General features: G+C 42.6%; 2 protein-coding genes and 1 long non-coding RNA gene across 3 annotated transcripts in view; 2 read left to right on the forward strand and 1 right to left on the reverse strand.

Annotated features, from left to right (window-relative positions):
• Window positions 1-13,591, forward strand: part of galcb (galactosylceramidase b) — a 379,778-nt gene that overhangs the window by 291,300 nt on the left and 74,887 nt on the right. The window lies entirely within an intron of this gene.
• kcnh5b (potassium voltage-gated channel, subfamily H (eag-related), member 5b) overlaps window positions 1-13,591 on the forward strand; it is a 149,485-nt gene that overhangs the window by 65,640 nt on the left and 70,254 nt on the right. The gene's annotated exons all lie outside the window — the stretch shown is intronic.
• LOC117935895 overlaps window positions 1-13,591 on the reverse strand; it is a 21,399-nt gene that overhangs the window by 2,167 nt on the left and 5,641 nt on the right. Inside the window, exon 2 of the long non-coding RNA XR_004654840.1 lies at window positions 2,886-2,891. This is a non-coding gene — a long non-coding RNA (uncharacterized LOC117935895). The remainder of the gene's footprint in view (window positions 1-2,885; window positions 2,892-13,591) is intronic.

Raw genomic sequence — 13,591 nt, forward strand, 5'->3', positions numbered from 1 at the left:
ATTCTGGAGATTATGTGTCCCTGGAATCCGATCCATTCCATCACCGCCAGCTCTTCCTCCGATGGGTGGGGGGGGGGGTCCTGTCCTGTTTGTAGTTTCTTTATTCAATTTGGTTTTAGACTTTTTATTTAGAACTCCCAAACTGAGAGAAGCATATCAGAAGAAGGTTTTTCAACCCGATGAATCATTATCTGAAGAGGTTGGAAAGATTCTGTTGATGTGACACAGGATTTTTTTCTATGAATACAAATCTTTAAAAAATAGGTTTTGGTTAAACTCTGAAGTGGTGGAGTACTATTCCGGTGTAACAATCCCGGTGTGCTATCATGCTGATTCGAGCAGATTTATTATTTTTTTTAAACGTCCAGCCGACCAATCAGATTGCCTGGTCAGCTATACTTGTAATATCCTGTAGGTGTGGACTTTTTACTTTGAAGGATAAGGCTGGTAATATTCGATATTTTTTTTTTCATATTCCATGAACTGACCAGAAACCAAATACGTATTTGTCCGTCTCCAAGCTTTGTGACTTCCTTTCTGGGCCAAATGGTTCCTACTAAGATGGTCATGGTAGTTTCTAGCAAACAGACCGCAGGAAGTAGTGCATTTGTTGGGGACTATTTTAATTAGTTAGATTAATCAGAATAATCGGATTAATCCACGTTTGGTGCTGTAGTGAGTATTTGTGGCAGCAGGAAGGTGTGTGTGGGATATGTCAAAAATCAACGGCAGTGTGTAATGAAGGATCATGTGACCCAGTGAAAGATCTTGTGACCCAGTGAAGGAACATGTGACCCAGTGAAGGATCATGTGACCCAGTGAAGACGTTTTTCTGAGCATGTTTTTCAGCAGTACCCTTCTATACATTCATCCATGTCGTCCCATTTACTCCTAGTAGCTGCCCACTTCAGCTTTGGTCCAGAGCGGTTTTCATCCATCCCAGAATGCTGTGTGGATGGAAGACTAACTCACTCCTCCTAAGTGTCCCCAGCTCGTCCAGGGATTAGTTGCAGTGACCTTCCGTGCCATTCCTCCCTTTTTAACTTTGTCAGCCTCCTTTGTGCCTCAGTACGTGCTGATTCTCCTGACTGGATGAGCAGTCATGGCTCTGTCCTCTGGAGGTTGCATTACCGCTCACAGTCTCGTAGTCTTATTGTCTTTAATCACAATGCTTTCCTCTCTTCAGCAGCTCTAGAAAGTCATGGTGTTACTCGTAACAGAATGCTAAACATGGCACCTTGGCAAACTGAATAATAGATGGAAAGAGAGGAGGATTATTTTTCTTGCTTTCCTTGCAGTGTTTTCACCACAAGGTCTTTGAGCAAAGTGTCTGGCCTTACACAGATCTCGTCACTGAGATGCTGCAGGACACACACTCGGATGTTATTCACCCTACACACTGCCGTTCTGTCCTTTCTCCCGTTCTGCATGTGCAGCCGAGTGTGCCATTCAGCGTCATCGTAGTGACTCAAGAAAAACACCAGGAAGCTAATGTAACCACTGTAAAAAAAAAAAAAGGTTCTGAACACTAAGATATCAGCAAGCTCTGTTTCTGTCTGTGTTTATATAAAATGAAATGGCTCATTCCGTGTCTGTGGATGCTTCAATGCAGAGCTGACAGAAACGCGTCAGAGGAAATGTTATGGACAGATTTGGGGTCCTACTGTAAACCATCAGCCAAATCATTTGCTTAGTATTAGTTTTTTAAAAGTCCTTCCAAATATGGCAGACAAATGCAACCTTGTTTTTTCTGGAGTTCAGAGGAAGTAACCGGTGTTATAACTCTCAGCCGATGCTGGTTGTCTTGTAGAGGCAGGGAACGCTATGTGGCCACATCACATTGATCAGGTATGTAGGTTCAGCTGGTCATCAGCCCTCAGCTAATCCATCTAATCAAGGCGACTAATGAAAACATAAACCACTGGACTCCTACTGCAACGCTGGTCATCATGGAATGTGTCCCAGTTTCCCACTTGTGTGTACATCTTGTTCGATTCGACTATATGAGTTTACAGAGTCTGGAGTGTCTGGTTTAAGGAGGTGGAGGGGGCCCGGGACCTTCTGAACTAGCATAGGGTGTAGAGGAACCCTTGGTTACCCAGGGTATTTGGTTGCCCCCATCACCAGGGTGAAACTCCATTGGTTGGAGTTTTAGTGCCTAGTATTGATCATCTTTTTTAACTTTTTAGCCACAGCTGTGGCTCAGTGGTAGAGCGGTTGCCTGCCAATCGGAAGGTTGGTGGTTCAATCCCTAGCTCTGCAGTCCCGTGTCGAAGTGTCCTTGGGCAAGACGCTGAACCCCAAGTTGCCCCTGATGCTGCGCATCGGAGTGTGAATGTGTGTGAGTGTGTATCTGATGAGCAGGTGGAACCTTGTACGGCAGCCTCGGCCACAGTGTATGAATGTGTGTGTGAATTGTGAATGTATGTAATGTAAGACTAGAAAAGTGCTGTATAAACACAGCACATTTACATTTACAATGACCCTTACATAAATACAGAAAACAAACACAAAACACACAAGTAAATAGCTCAATCTGAGTCAAAGGAAGGCCATAGGAAGTAACATAAATACATCATAAAAACATTTGTGTAAACATTATTGCAAATTTATAACTCATAACATAAAAAGGAATAATGTATGTGTGTTATAACAAGTAATACACATACCTTCCATATTTAAATTCATAAATCAATGTAGTTCTACAAAGGACACAGTGAATAACTTCTGTTGAGGTGGTAGTCGCCTGCGGTGGTGAGGAACGTGTACGGTGAAGGCGTTTAAGGCCTAACTGGAGATCTGTGTCATTTCCTGGATGGATTGACTGACAAGACCTTTAATGAGCCGCCTGGCCGCACTCCCAGCTCTCCCTTACACTCTGACACGCCGATCTGACCACGGCAGGAAACTAACGGGATTCTCAGACCAGAGAAAAGAGATCAGCTATCAGCTGGATGGATAGATGGGCAGATAGGTGTCTGCTCAGCCTCCTCGGACAGAGTGAACTCTTTTCTCCAGACATTTAAAAGTAGGGGTGTGTGTGTGTGTGTGTGTGTGTGTGTGTGTGTGTGTGTGTGTGTGTCTGTGTGTGTGTGTGTGTGTCTGTGTGTGTGTGTGTGTGTGTGTGAGAAGATGACCTGCTACCTACTCTGTCAGCTCTAGTCACAGAAAAGAAATGAGTGGAGAAATCAGACCAATCACAACAACTGGTCTGTCTGATGTCATGTTGCTTGAGCTCATTAATATTCATGAGCTGGAAAAGGATGCTGATAGCCAGGCTCTCATTGGCTAGCTGTTAGCCAATCACAGTCAAGCAGCTTAGCTGGCTGAAAATAAATAAGAACTGGCCCACATGGAGCGGAGTCTTCCTGCAGAATGGCTTGAAACAAGGTAACCATGGTAACAAAGTTACAGAGTCCATGGTAGGACTTCCCATAGACATATAAAGAGTAGACACCACATTGGCAGGGTAAGCACGAGAAATGCAGCCGCCATCTTGGACCGGTCATACTCCTTACTTAGCAGCAGAAGATACAAGATGACAGAGCACTGTGCAGCATATTCCTGCTCAGATTGGCTGATTTTTTTTAATCTTATCTCTTTAACTCTGGGTTCTGTAAAGCATTTTGTATCCGTGTTTTGAAAATTGCTACATAAGTTAAGTTTCGCGAGTTTTAAAGGGAGATTCATTCAACCACGTAATTGTGCAGTTTAAATAAAAACTGCCACTTTCATTTCATCCTGCTACTTTGAATAAGTACTGGTACGCATGCTTTGTTAGGGGTGAAAGATATATCAACGCAATATGGTTACACAGCAGATCGTTATAGAAGTGAGTAAGACCTATACATTATTCTGGGGGTCCAAAAGCAGCACTAATGTATGCTTCTGTTGTTGTTACATTGGGATTGTCTCTGGTTTAGTTGGGATTTGTTTGATAAGACTTATTATTACTCTTATAAGTTATTTTATATATATATGCATACACACATATAGCCTTTTCAATAGCATTGTGCTTGAGTACAGAGTCAACACAACATAAAAGAGGTGGATCTGTCCAAATACTTATGTAATAAGAGCTGAGACAACTGGTCATTTATCAAATATATTGAAAGGTGCGATAAGTATGCAATATTTAGTTTATTTTGTGGAGCTGTTGTGTTAACTTTATTTTATACTGTCCAACCAGTAGAACCCGTCCTGTTCTGTAGACATGGTGCGTAGTTATTTATTCATTCATTCATTCGTCAGTTGAAATAAACCTTTTGTTGTAAGAAAACTTGTTTAATTTGTTATGAATCCATTTCGTAATTTTACATATGTTTAAAAATATCGGAATTCATATTGATGTTGCAACATCACATTTTGTCAATGTTGTGCAACCCTTGTGTGTGTGTGTGTGTGTCTGTGTCTGTGTGTGTTGGGAGTGGGGCTGCTAAATTTCAAGGTCCGGGAGGCGATTGATGCAGACGTGTGTGTGTGTGTGTGTGTGTGTGTGTGTGTGTGTGTGTGTGTGTGTGTGTGTGTGTGTGTGTGTGTGTGTGTGTGTGTGTGTGTGTGTGTGTGTGTGTGTGTGTGTGTGTGTGTGTGTGTGTGTGTGTGTGTGTGTGTGTGTGTGTGTGTGTGTGTGTGTGTGTGTGACAGAGAGAGAGACAAATATAAAAAGCTTCAAGTAGACTCTAATAATATAATCATATTGTTTCTTGTACTTAACTATCTGACTTTACGGTCACTATCTGTTTCTTCTTCGCTATCATATTTATAATGTGTGATTTGCAAAATACCTATTATAGCCTACATCACATACCTATCTTTTACAAATGATAGATACACCGAGGATGTCTGGTCTAGGGTCTAGGGTGACCAGACGTCCTCCGATTTGGGGGACTGCCCCCGTTTTGGGTTGTCTGTCTCTGACTAAATACAGAAGAAAAAACTACCTCTGTCCCTGTTCTGTTTTTAAAGAAACAACATTAGGTTTTTCAATCAGATTGAAAGTCAAACTGGAAATGTCCCAGTTTTTCTCCTTTTTCGGGGATTATGTTACCAGTTTTGATCTCGGACGTCTGGTGAATTTATGTAAAATCAGAATATTCCATCACTGTTAAGCACACTATGAATATTAAAATACGCCTAACCATGTGTCCTGTTTCATAGCTACATGTATGACCTTTGTAGCAAAAAGAAACACGAAAATCAGTTCAGTTTTCAGTGAGATTGATTAATTTAACACGCTGACAGCTCATTGCACCTGCCAAACACAGTACACTGAGTGGAGCGGGTGACCGGTCCAAGATGGCGGCCCCACGGCTCGTCAGCGCCAATAGGCAGTAGCGGTCGATGTGGTGTCTACTCTTTATATGTGTATGAGACATCCGACATTAACACAAAGTCATGAATAACAGGGGCAGGGCACCTTAAAAATAAATGACTCTTCAATCAAAATCCATCTTTGTTAGAGAAATCTGATAATGATTCATAAAATCCTGATAAGGATCTTTAATAAAAGCCTGTTCAGCATGGGGGTTGGGGGTTCTTAATGTAAACATGAACCTGGCGCAATATACAAATATTTTTATATAGGGTTGCTTCGTTGCTGTACAATTTACAGCAGCAGTTTTAGATTATTATTTTCTATATCCAAGCTAAACCACTATCGTAACTAAAATTTGCCTAACCTAATTGATTGGATCGAATCGGAATGGATTCAGGAAATCATTGGTGATACCCAGCCTGATTTAACAGTTCAGTGAAGAAAACCTGATCCTCTTTCACCCTGAACTGCCTCGCTTACTTTGTTGACATGGCAACTGCAGAAAGTGCGAGAGCGCCGGCTGTGAGATTGTATTGCCGCCGTCTAGTGAAACCTTGTGACTCCCTATTTTGGGGAGTTTATTACTTCAGCTGAAGGAGCAGGTGCTTCTTAACTTGCGAGGTCTCTGTAACTGGTGCCTTCATGAAACATGTTTATAACTGTGTGGAAGACGTTGAAAATGCACGGCTAGTTTTCTAAGTCACTGAAAAGTTGGCAGTTTGGAGGAACATTTTAGCTCAGGCAGGCGTCAAATGAAAGAGAAATCTGAATAAATGAGTGTACTGCATGATATAGCTAAGCAATTAATTCTCTGCTCATGTAATAATCATGCTCTGCTGAGCAGGGACAGGTGACCTTGATTTCATATGGCAAGAAGAAATACATTTGGAAAGAGAGGTCATTAGTCGGGCATGGATTGCAGGAGCTTTTGTCACAAAGACGGCCAGTGTTTCAGTAGAAACAGTGGCTGAGGGGACATATGCATGTAGATCATTGGAAAAGGTATGGACATTAGGGTCAAAATCAAATAATTAATAATGTACTGTTGGTTGGAAAAGGAACCAAGCTTGTAGAGATGTAAATATCGTGTGGTGGAGTCTCAAAAAACTGTCAACAGACGTGAATGGGAGCGTCGTCAATGGCATTATTCTTCAATCCACGTGACTAATGTTAACCCCAGCTTCTGCCTCAGCTGAAAAGGACGTTAATGAAGACAAATCTGTAATTGAAAAAGAAATGGCAGCCGATGATTGGACCGGGTCAGCAGGAACAGACTGTTGACCATACAGTCTGTAGGGCTCTTAGGTGGGCATTGTACAAACCCCTCAGTACAAATGCAACTGGCATTGAGATGTGGGGGTTCACATGATGTGGTTAGATGAGGCAGCCTTCATAATCTTCATGGACTTGGTGAGAGCACCCCACGGGGGTCTAGTGGTGTGGTTATGCTGTGGGGGTCAGTGGTCTGGCATGGTTGAAAACATTAATGCAGTGTTAAATAATGCAAGGGTGCTGTGTAGGGCTTTCACAGAAAACAATTTGGACAGTGACGCATTATTGTCAAATATTGGTTAATCTCTGGTTATTACATGGTGCCATATTGAAGTAGTGTCAACGTATTTGATATGCATGTAATTACATCCGGATATGTAGAAGGGGTCGGTGTGGATAGAAAGAGGAGTCTATATCAATGACGTTCCGCTACCAGGATTGGTCTGGTGCCGCTGGAAATTCCGCCAGGTGTCCCAGGTGTCCCCGTCCTCTGTCTCTGTGTTGGCGTTCTAACCTCTGGTGGATTTCTGAGGACTATGGTTACCTGGTCCTCAGATCTCTGCAGGGTAAATCCAGACAGCCGGCCAGCCATCTGTCTAATCAGCTTTCTGTTGACGACTAAAACTACTTTTGATCATAGGCTTTATTGAAATGAACGAGCCGGCCACTATTGGTATTGGTATTGGTACTATACTGTGCATGCGAGCACAGAGCAGATTTTAAAAAGTTGGACTTTTCTCTCTCTGCATATTGCTCCAATCTTGCTCTGGTATTGTTCACGGCGTAGGTTCCAAGCATGCACGTGGCCATCAAACTCCGATCACTGGTGGTATGGAGGGTGGCCACACGCCACAGGAATTCAGAAACCATGGAATTTGGGTAGCTTTTGGTTTTCAGTGGTGTCATCTGGCCACCCCTATGTTGGCTGTGCTGCAAATCAACACAGTGGTATTCAGAGTGGTGGTCTTGATCACGTCATGACAGTATCCCCCATGCCTTGACTATGAAGGCTCACCTAACAGTGTTAAATCATGGTGCTGCTTTGTATGTTTTTCTGGTGCATATTTGCAGATTAGGGTACAGTATGTGTCCACATATTCCTTATTGTATCTAGCTGTGTGTGTGTGTGTGTGTGTGTGTGTGTGTGTGTGTGTGTGTGTGTGTGTGTGTGTGTGTGTGTGTGTGAGAGAGAGAGAGAGCTTGTGGATATACAGGACAGAATGTGTGAAAACTGGAATATTAAAGCACATTCATTGGCACACAGAAGTTTGGGAGTGTGCTTTTAGTGCGCCCGTGAAAAAGAAAACCAAACCCATTACCAGCGATGGATTTTATAACATTACACTAGAGCTCAGCCATAAATAATTAATTTCAGTTTCATCTATTTCACATGTTTTGTGTAAATCACCCGGAGGGTTTGGGTGCGTTTAGTGATTCACACCCCAATTTCCATAATTATTGCCAGCTGTAATTGTCCTGGCGGTGAATCTCTTCGCTGCTCATTCAGTTATGAACCCATTCTCCCAATCATTCCCACAGTGAAAAGCCTGCAAAGAAGGCAATCACTCCTACTTTGATTATAATTTTTTAATTTCTGCTCCTGTAATTTATGCCGGGGCAAAAAATGTGGAGCCCGCAGTCAGATGGTCAGCAAGGGGAGAATTGAATCAAGCAGGTGCCAGAAGACAGATAGATCCTCCTCAAGTATAATTGCTGGCAGTGGGAGAACTGGGCCCAGAGCTCTGTACCTGTCTCACCTGCTGATTCAAATCAGCGCTCATAGGCGGAGCAGTGAGCCCAAACGATGCCCTGAGATGTTCGCTTCCATGACATCTGCTGACCTCTCATCCTCCCTGAGCTAGAGTCAGACGAAACCTAGGAGCTAAGGTCAATCAATGGGTGTCATCCGATGCTAACGCCCTGTACAGGGCACACTGGGGCCACTGCCCCACCCTCAAGGACTAACCAAAGAGCAGCAACTCTTTACCGGAACACACTGCTTGTGTGAGGCGACAGGTATCTGCTTTTAAAGAGTCATTCTGCAGTTAATTTCATCTGCATTTTTAGATTCCAGAGCCTTAGGTCTCTTTTTCCAAAACTGAGTGTGGGACAGGAAGTGAGTATGGCTGCACGATATGAGGAAAATCCATGCAATAAGGTTGTTGAACATTGCGATAAATGTATTATTTGCGATAAATACACATATATTAAAGTGTTCTCAGTTCGGCCTTCCCAACACATTCTCACTCACATCTTGTAAAATACGGACGCTAGGTGCCTTTGTTGTTGTTGTTGACCTGTTGTGTAATGTAATTTTACGGGTCCTAAGCCATGGCCCTCCGCTGCCAACTGAGAAGTGTATCGCAATTGCGCTCTACAAACTGGCGACATACGCAGAGAACAGAGTGAGAGGCGAACTGTTTTGGGACCCAAGATTTGTGCCATACAAACCAGGACGCAAAGGTGTATGTACACTGTAGGTGGATGAGGCGCATGAGATCTTGCTGCGTAACTCCAGAGCGCACCTTGTGCCACAGGTGTATGGCGCAATAGACGGGACTCACTACCCGAATAGACCCCCTGCTGGAGGCTACAGGACTTTTGTTGGTAGAAAGGACTGACTAGCATACGTACTTCCGGCTGTGGTAGACGGTGCTGGCATCATAAAGGACATCTGCGTCCCTTTCCATCAGCGTTTATCTCCAAAATGGGAAATAACTGACGTGAATAGCTAGGAAGTGTCTCCTATTATGAGGAGTGTAACTTAGTTAATTGACTTAGAGGATAAATCTCCTGTATTTGAGGTTAATCATTTTGGATGCCTCTCATTTACAGTTTTGCCTTTTTCCTGTTAGCATAGCTGTAGTGTGTCAGGGCTTTGTCTTAAAAAGGGTCTTTTCATGGGTTTACGGACTGCGTTACGATAAAGTGATGTAACTTTCTGAACTTACCTGACTGTTCTAGTTGTTCTTTTATTTGCCTTGACTACTCATTACATCCACGTTATTGGTGATTACTTATCAAAAATCTCATTGTGAAAACATTTTGTTAAAGCAGCAATTGTCATCCCTACAATATCGCCGCAATGACGACATTGACGTATTTGGTCAAGAGAACCATGGCAACTTTGTGCAAAGATTTATTGTACGAATCCATGGTATGACATTTACAGTCGTTGGAGATTAGACTCCATCATTATGATTAATTATGATTATGTCGTGCTGTGATTGGCTCGTGAAATTTAAGGCCACTTCTACAGCTGTTGGGTTTAGGCAAGGCAAGGCAAGGCAAGGCAGCTTTATTTGTAAGGCACATTTCAGCAACAGGGCAATTCAAAGTGCTTTACATAAAATCAGTTAAACAGATAAAACACAGGTACAAACGTTTAAAAATCATAACCATCAAAAACCGATAAAACACATGGATAGACAGTTAAAAAAAAATAGGAGTTTTTAAACTTTAGACCACCTTTCACACTAAATAGTCAATGCTAGTGCTATCCTTCGTGATCACCTCAGTGTCGTTTCCTTTCACGACTCTATTTTTAGAGACGTTGGGTTTAGAAGAGAGAGAAATGTAATTACGTTTTGATATCTGGTTTTCTTCATCTCTCCCAGCCCTACTGGTATACTCTTCTAAAGTGTTCAGCCAAATGACCGAAAGAAACCTGGAAACATGGCTCAAGCCGATACACGTTGCTGTTTCTTTCACGGCGTGTCCCGGTAATTAAAGGCCTTTAATCCCTTTTTGTAACCAACCTTGAGTCTTGGACATGGCCACGTCTTCCTCTTTTTGAACTTTTTTCCCTTCCATGAGCTCCGGTGGTTGAAAGGATAGATCTGTCCTGCCATTTGTTTCTATTGTGCACTCTTGATTTCATCTGTCCACATGTGAACACAACCATGCACGTGACCCAGCATTCATTTATTCATTCATTCATTCATTCATTCATTCATTCATTCATTCATTCATTTATCCTTTGGTTATCCTCAGGAAATCATTACGAGGCGAGCCTCATTTTTAATATCGAGTCAGACTATAAAGAACACAGAACAACGAAAGTAATATAAAAAAAGACAATAAAAACATTCAGAATTGGAACAAAAAAGATAAATGTATTAGGATAATAGGGCTGCAAAAGAAAAAACAATTATGCGAAGCAGTTACAAGCAAAAGTTTGCAGGTTTAGAACCAGATTTCCTTTGGGACTCTTGAGTTGATTTTAAGAAAGCGCTGTGATGTTCCAGCAGTCGGGTGCACTAAAACTAAAAGCAGTTTTTCCGAGTTCAGAGCGAGCTTGTGGAACATGAAGTAACAGCCAGTCAGGAGAGAGAGTCTAATAATGTCCTCTGAGTACCAGAGAGGTTGTGTAAGGTAAGATGGTAGTTTCCCAACAACAGACTTATATTAAAGAGAAACCAGTGGTTAGAAGACAAACCTCACACTTTCATATAAAATACAATGACGTGTACCATAGGCATGACTGGTCATAACTCTCAGGGCGGAGTGATAGCCTGAGTCCAGAGCTTTGAGAGTTAGAGATGGTGCAGGTCCATAAATGAGACACACTCCCTGCACATATTGCTATAGCAGCTCTGCCTCACTCGTCCCTCCTCTGGAAAACCAGGGCATTGTTTACCAGTTGGTGCAATATGAGTGGTCCCCCATGACTTCATTACTCCAGCTGAGGCTCGCACCCCGGTCTACAGGGAGGCCCCGCCCGGCCCCTGATGGCATTCGGATCCCATTAGAGAAGCTGCAACACTTGGCCTGCTTGTCTTCAAAACATGAGATAAATAACGTGTGCAGAGCAAAGACCCGATTTGATTGGTCCATTGGTTGTTTGTATTTTTGACATGTTCTTATTCAGAGGGATTACCCTCAGTGAAACAGTGGAATAATTGAAGGGATAATCCCCCCACCTGTCTCCCTCTCATTATTCCCTGTCTGTCTGCACACAGTTAGCAGAGCTGCAGGAATCCGTATCTTCTTGAACCTTTGGCCGTCATTCATCGTTAGCGTATGAAAAACAGATTACAAAAACTTGGAAAACAGCCGGAACCGTGAGCGAGACCATTCAGATTGCTTTAATGGTTGTTTCTTTTTCATCCTCAGTTCATTTTGTCTGAGATGTGTTTTCATATCAGCACTGTGATTAGAACGTTTTCTGTGTACTGGAGATGGCCTGAGGAGGACGGGATGGATCCACTTCCTATCCTGTGTACATTTGATTGTTTTTCATGGTGTTAATCTTCATATCCAGCGCCTGGCCTACAGAGGTTTCTAATGGGGAGTGTCAAGTTCTGTACTTGAGTCCAGATGTTGAGGTACTTGTACTTTACTTGAGTCTATTCCTTTTCATGTCACTGTTTACCTTTACTCCGCTACGTTTCAGAGAGAAACATTCTACTTTTTACTCCTCTACATTCATCTGACAGCTTTAGTTACTAGTTACTTTAGTTACTAGTTACTTAACCCATTCACATTCCTTTTTTCTTCTCCCTCCGCTGGATGTTTCTATGGATGGGAACACAAAAGATGCCAATTCTTAGACAACCTCACAACGAGATGCAAGGCAAAAGCCCTCAGTAACATTAACTTTAACAAATCAGGACAACCGTTATTTACAAGCAAGCTTTGATAGATATTTGAATTATTAAGTGTAGATAGTAAAAAAGTATAAAGCATTCAGGAACATGTGCATGGAGACAGCTTTCAGGTCAAAACGTTGTTTGTAAGAATAAGATTCTTTAAGATTAAAAGATATTTAAAGGTGTTCACGGATGTCTCCTCAGATCTTTTAGCTGTCCCGGTGTGAGACGTGTCTTAGTATTTCAGTCTCAGGAAACTTTTCCCTCAACGTCATCATATCTTTTTATAGGTTGGGGCGCTGACTTCAAACTGGGATCATCTGGGTTAAAAAGCGAGTTTAGGTTTCTTGTGAGAAATGTTTTTAATACCTTTATTTTACTGTGTAATTGGTCCTAACTAGACAACGGTTGGGACTGAGACGTCTGGTCAGCTCACTTTCACTGTCCAAAATCTAAACCAACCCCAAATCAGTGATGATTTTTTCTTTTCATCTTCCTTCCTGTCGTTTTCACATCAAAATTTCAGGTATCTCTCTCCTATTGCCACTTTAACAATTATCGCCAAGCACATAGCCTGCAGCCGTACGATATCACACAAACTGAGGTTTACAGGTGCTGGAAGTTGGACTTTGGAAGGAGCTAGGCTAGCTGTTGTTTCCTGCTAAGCTAGCTGTCTGCTAGCTGTACCTTCATATTTACCGACATGTCCAACTCCCAACTCGTGAAATACTGGCACTTGGTCAGTGGCCCTTAGCGAACACCACAGACCTTTCACCCAGGAGACCGGGGTTCATGTCCCGTTCTTGTCCCGCCTGCCACTGAAACGGACATTATGCACCCCACACATGATCTTTTCCTAAACCTAACTGTCCCGTTAATTTGCCGCGTGTCCGTTTAACGTCCCGACCCAGAGCGTCAAAAAGTGACGGCAATAGTCCAGACCAAGCCATCGAAATAAGACGCTAGATGAGACCGTCTGCGTTGGTACCAAACACCAAAGGCCCCTGACCAGGCGTCGCTTTCTGACGTGCTGACAGGGAGAATGTGTTCTTAACAGACGTGGGTCATATCGGTTTTCTCATCTAGGCCTAGCAAGAAAGGGAAAATGTGTATTTCCAGAACTGTTGTACTGACTCAATAATGCCAGTTACCCACCAAGATACATATGAAGTTAGTTGCTGGTCATAGCAGACAGTGGAAGGCTGTACTGAATGGGTGGAGCATTTGTTGATTATTTCTGATAATTCAACCTGTCATTTGAAAGGTATTGGAAGTTATTGTTCATCTAAAGTTCCAGTTTAAGTCAAGAATTTGAGACGCATCCTCCTTATACTGGCCGTCTAGATTTTAAGTGTAACATCACTAAGTGTTTGGGGGTTTAGGTGGGCACAGACAATCTGTCACACGACCCCCC

Source organism: Etheostoma cragini, chromosome 20, assembly GCF_013103735.1.
Source record: "Etheostoma cragini isolate CJK2018 chromosome 20, CSU_Ecrag_1.0, whole genome shotgun sequence".
In the NCBI taxonomy this organism is placed as follows: Eukaryota; Metazoa; Chordata; class Actinopteri; order Perciformes; family Percidae; genus Etheostoma; species Etheostoma cragini.